Genomic DNA, 9736 nt, shown 5'->3' with positions numbered 1-9736 from the left:
AAGTGAGTTTATACATAAATTCTGAATAACAGCATCAGGCAAGCATACATAACAACAAATACATTTGAATTTTGTAATTATTTACACTAATATGATTAACTATATTTTTTATGTTATCTTTTTATTTAAAAATGTTTCTTCATTTTTTTGAGAGAGAGAGAGGCAGAGTGCAAGTGGGAAAGAGCTTGAGACAGAGGGAGACACAGAATCTGAAGCAGGTTCCAACCTCTGAGCTGTCAGCACAGAGCCCAACATACGGCTTGAATGCACCAACTGTGAGACCATGACCTGAGCAGAGGTCAGATGCTTAACCGACTGAGCCATCCAGGCTCCCCTATTCTCTTTATGTTCTTTCTATTCAAAAAAACATTATTAGGAATGTCTTTATGTTTTAGCTTAGCATATTTCCAAAATGGAGGTTTTGTTCTTTTTTAATGTTTATTTTTGAGAGAGAATGAGTGTGAGCAGAAGTGCAGAGAGAGAGGGGACAGAGGATCTGAGGCGAGTTCCAGGCTGACAGCAGAGAGCTCCATGAAAGGCTTGAACTCACAAACTGGAAGATCATGACCTGAGATCATGGCCTGAGCCGAAGTTGGACGCTCAATCGACTGGGCCACCCAGGCGCCCCTAAAATGGGGTTTTAGTCAGTACTTACTGAGTAAAAGTGTATTTACATGTGTGAGTATTTACTCCACACGTGTATTCATTCATTAATTACTATCCTCATCCATTCAAGCAGCAAGTTATGGGATACTTCATATATTCATGCATATCTGTTCATAGAAAAATAACTACTAAGCTATTGGTTAGAAACAATCTTCTTATGTTGTTCAACTTAGGATTTTAATTAATAAGATGCTTTCTCTTGAGTTACATCTTATCTGCATTAATCATCCTTTAGCTTCAGAGGAAAAAAAGAACTGGGGAAAGATGTCTTTGAAGATAATTCTGTATTATACAGTTAGATGCCAGTGTTTGTTTAATAAATAAAAGGAGTACAAAGGTGAGTATATTTTAAGCTTTATGATTATGCAGGTGATTGAATTATTAAGAAGATGGACAGAATCCCATTAGGGATGGCTACATATGGCTTCATCCTGATCATCCTTTAAAAAGAGGGCTCTTTGATGCCCATGAGCATTTGTTTTAACTGGCCCAGTGAGTATTTAAAGCTTATTCAAAAGGTCACATTTTTGGGCAAGACTTCAGTCATATAGCGCAGATGGGCTAAAATACAAAGGAATGTAAATATGTCAAAGTTTGAGCTGTTAATACTGGGATTTCTGGACTGATTTTCTTATATGCCACTTTAATTTTAAAGAGTTCCATTTGGAAATGTCACGAATAATTCTCCAGAGACTGACATGGACATAAAGCCACCATTACTACCAACAACATACAACGAAACCTTGCCGCAGACAAATATCTTAGAGAAGCTTTTCCTTGAATAGTTTGAAATGGTACTCCTAGAAACTATTGAAAATACCACTGAAATCAACATTTGCTTCCCTGGCTCACTGAAAGACTTGAGAAAGTCAAGCTATTAAAACAAACCTAGGCACCACAACTTGACATCAGTAGCACGTAAGTTGCTATCATAACCATTGTTGGACATTTTCTAGTTTAGGAGTTTCTAAGACTCAATCTTATGCTTTTCTACCCTAATGCCTTCTTCATTTCTTACCCTCTAGATCTCAGTTTTATAAGGTAAAAAATATTTTTATAACAAATATTTTGTAGTATATATACTCTTTACCTTTCTGGAATGAAATGAATAGATGATAAAGCCACCAACAACATAATTTAAAAGATCAATGTTGTATCCTAGCTTTCACATTTTTAAAAAACACAAGGGCAGTAATTCTACTAAAACAATGTGCACAACCAGAGCATAACATAAATGATTCCATGTGATGGCTATACCTGAACGTCTGGGAAGATATTTAAGTTGAATGGGACAACTTTGAGCATTTACAGGACCGTTAACATTTATTGCTCTCACTCATGAAATGCCTTTCCACACTCACTATTGATATAACCAAAAAATGCCCTCCAAAAAATTCTGAAATTCCCCTTACTAGCCAGTACTACTCTTGTTGCTAACCATTACTTGTACCATTTCTAAAAGGAAATCAAATCATAATTCCAACGGACAAGTTTAGTTTATAATAAAACAATTTATTAATAGTTGTTATCTTCTATTCTTTGCTAATATCATACCACCATCTTTTAAAATTCTATCAATAGGTGCACCTGGGTGGCTCGGTCTGTTAAGTATCTGATTCTTGATATAGGCTCAGGTCATGATCTCGTGATTCACGAGTTTGAGCCCTGAGTTGGGCTCTGACCTGACAATGCAGAGTGTGCTTGGGATTCTCTCTCTCTCTCCTCTCTCTGCCCCTCTCCTGCTCACTTTCTATCTATAAATAAATAAATGAACATTCAAAAAGATGTTAACAATTCTATTAATAATTCCCAGCTTTCCAAAATACAGGGACAATTATTTCTAAAAAGTTGTTTATTTGTTATTTTTTATCTGAAAAATTGACCGTGGTTTTGGGCACAGGAACAATGTAATAAAAGAACTGATTTTAAGGAAATGTTAAACTCTATTGCAAAACTTTGGGAGATTATGCAAGTCTTGATGTACCACTGTGAGTTACAGAATTTTTTATTTATTTTTTTATTATTTATTTTTTTTTTAATTTTTTTTTTTTTCAACATTTATTTTATTTTTGGGACAGAGAGAGACAGAGCATGAACGGGGGAGGCACAGAGAGAGAGGGAGACACAGAATCGGAAACAGGCTCCAGGCTCCGAGCCATCAGCCCAGAGCCCGACGCGGGGCTCAAACTCACGGACCGTGAGATCGTGACCTGGCTGAAGCCGGACGCTTAACCGACTGCGCCACCCAGGCGCCCCATGTGAGTTACAGAATTTTTTAAAGGGCATGAACTCTTAAGTGGAAACACGGGTTACTACTGAGAGTTTCCATGCATTGGTCTAGTCCTGTTTCCATATAACCCTGATGGTAAAAGCACCTGAGAGGTCCACACATGAAGAAAAATAATCCTGATGGAATGTATAATCAAAAGATTCATAAAAAGAGACTCATCCCAGGTGTCCACACAGTTGCTCTGCATTATAACCTGACATAATGGAGCATGATGAGCAGTTTTAACTGTAAGGTTGAGAGATGTACATTTAAATTAAGACTGTTTTCAGACTCTGATTTGGTTATGATTGCAAAAATGCAATTTCCCATCTTCTGGTTTAGGGAGTTGCACTAATGTCTGTGTTTATGTCCATATTTCTGCCTGTATTTATAACTATTTATTTATTTTCTTGTGGTAGCACACGGGATATTTTAGTGCCTGGAATAAACAAAAATGACCAACTTCAATCATGTGGCCTCAATATCCTTTCAACAATATAGTTTTGTAACTTAAAGTTTAGTCAAAGTCAACTGAAGTTTTAACAGGCCCTGGACAACTCTTTCTATTAGTCAGTTATTAACTAATATACTATTTCAACAATTCCACACAACACACTGTGCTCATCATGACAAGTGCACTCCTTAATCCCCATTCACCTACTTAACCATACTCCACCCCCCTCCTTTCTGGTAACCATCAGTTTGTTCTCTATAGTTAAGAGCCTGTTTCTTGGTTTGCCTCTCTGTCTCTCTCTTTCTTTTTTATTTTGCTCATTTTGTTTGTTTCTTTAAATTCTACATATGAATGAAATCATACGGTACCTGTCTTTCTCTGACTGATTTATTTTGCTTAGCATAATACTGTGTAGTTCTGGGGCGCCTGGATGGCTCAGTTGGTTGGGTGACTGACTCTTGATTTCAGCTCAGGTCATGATCTCAAGGTTCATGGGTTCAAGCCCCATGTCATGCTCTGCACTGACAGCATGGATCCTGCTTGGGATTCTGTCTCCCTCTCTCTCTCCCTCCCCAGCTCATGCTCTCTCTCTCAAAAATAAATAAATAAACATCAAAAAATATTTTGTAGTTCTCTCCATGTTGTTTTAAATGGCAAGATTTCATTATATTCTATGACTAATATTCCACTGTGTGTGTATATGGGGGTGTATACCACATGTTCTTTATCCATTCATCAATCGACACTTGGACTATTTGTATAATTTGGCTATTATAGATGCTGCTGCTGTAAACATCAGGGTGCACGTATCCCATTGAATTCATATATTTTTATTCTTTGGGTTAATACCTAGTAGTATGATTGGTGGATCATAGGGTGGTTCTATTTTTAGCTTTTTGAGGAACCCCCATACTGTTTTCCAGAATGGCTGCATCAGTTTGCATTCCCACCAACAGTGCAAGAAGGTTCCCCTTTCTTCACATCTTCACCAACACCTGTTGTTTCCTGTGTTATTGATTTTTGCCATTCTGACAGGTGTGAGGCGATAGTTCATTGTAGTTTTGATTCACATATCCCTGATGATAAGTGATGTTGAGCATCTTACCATGTGTCTTTTGGTCATCTGTATGTCTTCTCTGCAAAGTTTTCTATTCATGTCATCTGCCCATTTTTTAATTGGATTGCTCATATTTTGGGTGTTGAGTCTTGTAAGTTCTTTCTATATTTTGGATACTAAACCTTTATCAGGTATGTCATTTGCAATACCTTCTCCCATTCTGTTGGCTGCCTTTTAGTTTTGTTGATTGTTTCCTTCACTGTGCAGGAGTTTTTTTATTTTGATGTACTCCCAATAGTTTATTTTTGCTTTTGTTTCCCTCGCCTCAGGAGTCATATCTAGAAAGAAGTTGCTACAACCAATGTCAAAGGTTACTGCCTGTGTTTCAGGTCTCACATTTAGGTCTTTCAACTATTCTGAATTTATTTTTGTGTATGGTAACAGAAAGTGGTCCAGTTTTATTCTTCTGCATGTTGCTGTCCAGGTTTATCAACATCACTTGTTGAAGAGACTTTTTTTCCCCCCATTAGATGTTCTTTCCTGCTTTGTTGGAGATTAATTGACCATATAATTGCAGGTTCATTTCTGGGTTTTCAATTCTGTTCTATTGATTTATGTGTGAATTTTTGTGTCAGTGCCATACTCTTTGGATTACTACAGCCTTGTAATATAACTTTAAGTCCAGAATGGTGAGGCCTCCAGCTTTGTTTTTCTTTTTAAAGGTTGCTTTGGCTATTCAGGATCTTTTGTCGTTCCATACAAATTTTAGGATTGTTTGTTCTAGTTCTGTGAAGAATGCTGGTGTCATTTTGATAGGGATTGTATTAAATGTGTAGATTGCTTTGAGTAGTAGACATTTTCACAATATTTGTTCTTCCAATCCATGAGCATGGAATGTCTTGCCATTTCTTTGTGTCATCTTCAATTGCTTTCATCAGGGTTTTAGTTTTCAGAGTACAGGCCTTTCACCTCTTTGGTTAAGTTTATTCTTCGGTATCTTATTGTCTTTGGTGCAATTGTGAATGGGATTGCTTCTTTAATTTCTCTTTCTGCTGCTTCATTATTGGTATATAGGAATGCAACAGATTTCTGTATGTTGATTTTGTAGCCTGTGATCTTACTATATTCATTTATCAATTCCAGTGTTTTTTTTTGTTTTATTTCGTTTTGTTTTGGTAGAGTCTGATTTTCTATATGCAGTATCATGTCATCTGCAAATAGTGCAAGTTTTACTCCTTCCTTGCCAATTTGGATGCCTGTTATTTCTTCTTTTGTCTGATTGCTGTGGCTAGGACTCCCAGTACTATGCTGAATAAAAGTGATGTGAGTGTCAATGGAATACTACGTGGCAATGAGAAAAAATGAAATATGGCCTTTTGTAGCAACATGGATGGAACTGGAGAGTGTGATGCTAAGTGAAATAAGCCATACAGAGAAAGACAGATACCATATGGTTTCACTCTTATGTGGATCCTGAGAAACATAACAGAAACCCATGGGGGAGGGGAAGGAAAAAAAAAAAAAAAAAGAGAGGTTAGAGTGGGAGAGAGCCAAAGCATTAGAGACTGTTAAAAACTGAGAACAAACTGAGGGTTGATGGGGGGTGGGAGGGAGGGCAGGGTGGGAGGGAGGGCAGGGTGGGTGATGGGTATTGAGGAGGGCACCTTTTGGGATGAGCACTGGGTGTTGTATGGAAACCAATTTGACAGTAAATTTCATATATTAAAAAATAAAAAAAAAAAAAGTGATGTGAGTGGACATCCTGTCTTGTTCCAGTGCTCAGTAAATATTAATTTTCTTAGTTGGCTCCTTAGCTTCATTAAGTTTTATTTTTAGGTATAATCCTGGAGGATAAAAAGGATATAGTCTGAGTGGAATACCTTTTAGGCCAGTTTGTAACCACTCTGGTTGGGGTACCATATGATGTATATAACCTGTGTCTATTTAAGATTTTGCATCAACATAGCATATAAGTGTGAAACAGTATAAAGTGGATCTAAAGGGTCATCTCTCTCTATTAATAAATCTCTTTTCAGAAAGATTCAGCAGTCCCTCTAGTGATTTGTGATAGGACTAAAGTCTTGTGGGACTATTTCTGAGTTAGTCCTTTCCAATGGAAAATGCTGATCTCACATCATGTGGTAAAAAGAGCTCATCCATCCAAAATTTCACCACTTATAGCCTTGGTTTCCTGACCCATAATTCCACATTCCATGTAGCTACTTGGAAAACAGGTGCCCACAAGTGAATTATTCTAAAACAAGACAGAGATGAGACAAAGCAGTTCACCTAGGTTCCTACAACAAAAAAAAATGAACTGTAGGTTGCAGCTAACTTAAAGTGCATCATTCTTTATCACTGCGTACCTTAATGTGGTGAAATTTATGGATTCCATTTGGAGAAATTTTTCATTGGTGGTCATGGAATTATATGAAGTCGACACAAAAATAAATAGCAAACATATTTTACTTTTTTAAACTTCCACCAAATGAGTTTAATTTGCATGCAACCAAAATCCCGAAGACTGCATTGCATAGAGTAGCTTTGCCCCACATCAAAGATACTGTAGAGATCAAAACAAAATTGAGTTCTGAGGAAGGAATCCTCTTATTCTCCTTCTTAATATACACGTTTTTGTTTCATCTGTGGGTGGGGGTCAATAAAAGGCAACATAAAAATCTGTGGACACCATCAACATTTGAGTGACTGCATCTTAACCTTAGAAGTAGGTGTGGTAGTTAATGAAAACGTGGAAAGTATGACATCTGAGGAAGAGTCGGCGAGTGGAATCTGAGAGCCCGAAGCTGTACGGAAATGGGAGCACCTTTGTACTGTCTCAGCCTCCCTCTTGCAGAGGGTGCTATCGTGGACACGCGACTGGATTTATGTGGTGACATTTCCCCTTCCCTTTCAGTTTTTTTGTCTGAGATCAACATGAAGATCATTGACTGCCCTCGTTAAGCCTGCCTGAGCCAAAGGACAATGACCTTTTCCATGTTCTATCATCTGTGGGGTGGGTTTGTCTGAGTCTTCTTGCTTTGTTTTCCCAGGGAAGGAAAATTCAGAGCCAATCAAACTGTAAGATCCTGGCTCGGTTAAAACCAGGCCGGGGTTACTTAAGCAGGGCGAACACTTTCATAAGATCATTTCTGTGACAAAGATCGAAAGGACGACAGAAAATAGCACAACAGGATTCAATTCACGTGGCAAAAGGAAATTGTGCAAAGTTTAATCCATTCCTATCACAGTCTCAAGATTGTAATCTCCCTGGACGCTGAGCCTAGGAAAGACTTTTTTCCACAATACGCATCATCAAGTTGCCTGAGAAGCGGTGCTGCGGGCTGGAGGGAGGCGGTGCAAGTTATATAACATGCAATTTAAGATAATGGCCTTCGAAAAGGAGAAATTAATATAAACAGATGAGGCCAACAAAGCTTCAGTCATCTAGAAGGTAGTTTCAATCACCACTGACGTTAAACAATATCACCCCCACTGAGCTTACACTATGTTTATTATCATTTAATTTCTTGCCCAAATCGGCACTTTCTTATCATGATGTCGCAGGGACTGCAAGCTCTGTTATGACTACAATTGGTAGAAAAATGCATTCATCTAAGTGAGTAACAAGATACAAAAATTGAGCTCTCCGTCTTAACCTTTTGTGGCTTTAAACATTCTACTAAAAACATTAGCAAAAATGGAAAATATGGCGCTTCCATAATTATCACAGCACTGTCTTTGTTCTTATAATGATAGAATCCATACTTTCAATTTGGAGGGCTTAATAATAGCAGCTGTCTTGTCTGCTCAACTGTGGGGTTTTAGGGCTCCCGTAATTATTCATTTTCACTCACTTGACAGTGGGTGTTTCCTTGTAATATTTCAGGCCACATCAGAAGAGAGCATTTTAAAATCCTTTCAAGTGTTCTGCTATACATAACAATATTGAATTATGCATTAATAAACCAAATTTAATTGACTTGGAGGTGCATAAGCCCTAATTAACACTATACCTCAATACTAAAAACTGATTGCCACAAATCAGCACACACACACAAATGCAGGCATAATGATTATACCGCTCATGTCTGAGGGACCCTATGTCTCTTGGTCCCTAAAACCACACAACACTCTATTTTTTCTTCACCTTCTCCCTTGCTCTTTCCTTCCTTATATGCTTCTCCTGCTTTTCCTTCTCCTCATTCTCTTATTTTTCAAAACATTTCATTTTGGAATTATTTTAGCTCTACACAAGAGGGGCCCGGGTCGAACAGAAATTCCGTCTTTCCTCAGCCCTCCTCTCATTGCTTCCTAAAGTTTATTGATGGGGAGCTGAAAGATAAAGGGGAGGAAACAGAAACCTACCCACAGAAGGTCCAAATGGCACTCCATCTTTCTGATATGCATCGAGCTCATTACGATAATAAATAAAATATGAATATTGGGAATAAACTGGGTCAATCATTTTTCATTATTATGTAGTCTAGATGAACTGGCTGTTTTGTAGTAAGAGAATATAACATGCATGCATATGTGTACCACGACCAACAGCAGTGTGCTTTATTAGGATGGGGGGAAATTATACGCTTTTGAGTGTGTTTACATGTGCCGAGAGAGTGGTTGCAAAGATAAGGAAGGTAGTTTTATGGGCCGGGCTATGGAGATGCTGGAGAGGATAATTGAGAGAGGGAGGTTTTTATGATATAATAAGGTGCAGAGCTCGAGTGAGAGCAGGGACAGGGTGAGTGGGGGATGGGCAACAGTTACAGGATGCTTTCAGGACCTTCATGCTGGCATTTGTAGACTCTTTCATGGTCTTTTATGTGAAGGAGCAGCTCCCAGGGTTAGTGCGGAGGTAAGGCTCCCATTGTGTGTGAGAAGTCCGTATTTAGTCTAAACAATCAATCCTGATTAAAAAAAAACAACATAGTATTATACATTGTGTACAATTATAAAATGTACATTTACATTTTATAATTGAAAATGAATAAACTTTATTAAATCGTGTAAGTCCTTTCTGCTATATAAAATTTTGAAAATTCATAATAGCAGGAGGAAGAAATGAACTACCATAGATAGCCACTCTCAATAATTTAATGCATTTTATTTTATTCTTTTTTTTCTAAATTGCGTTAAATAATCATTCTAAATTCCGTTTTGTTGTTTTTCTTTTTCTTTTGAGTCAATTTATTTTTCACATCCTGTCAGGAGACAGGGACTTCAGTTAGCCCACATATAGTGCCATATCTTTCTTAAAGCGTATAAAAATATTCTGGAAAATACGTCTCAC

General features: G+C 37.6%; 1 long non-coding RNA gene across 1 annotated transcript in view; it reads right to left on the bottom strand.

Moving 5' to 3' along the window:
* Positions 1-8994: 8994 nt before the first annotated feature.
* The window catches only part of LOC122240414, a 10295-nt gene continuing 9553 nt past the window's right edge, over positions 8995-9736 (bottom strand). Inside the window, exon 3 of the long non-coding RNA XR_006220145.1 lies at positions 8995-9353. This is a non-coding gene — a long non-coding RNA (uncharacterized LOC122240414). The remainder of the gene's footprint in view (positions 9354-9736) is intronic.

Source organism: Panthera tigris, chromosome B4 (assembly GCF_018350195.1).
Source record: "Panthera tigris isolate Pti1 chromosome B4, P.tigris_Pti1_mat1.1, whole genome shotgun sequence".
NCBI lineage: Eukaryota > Metazoa > Chordata > Mammalia > Carnivora > Felidae > Panthera > Panthera tigris.
Note: the sequence above shows the minus strand (reverse complement) of the source record. Positions and strands in the feature narration are given on the sequence as shown.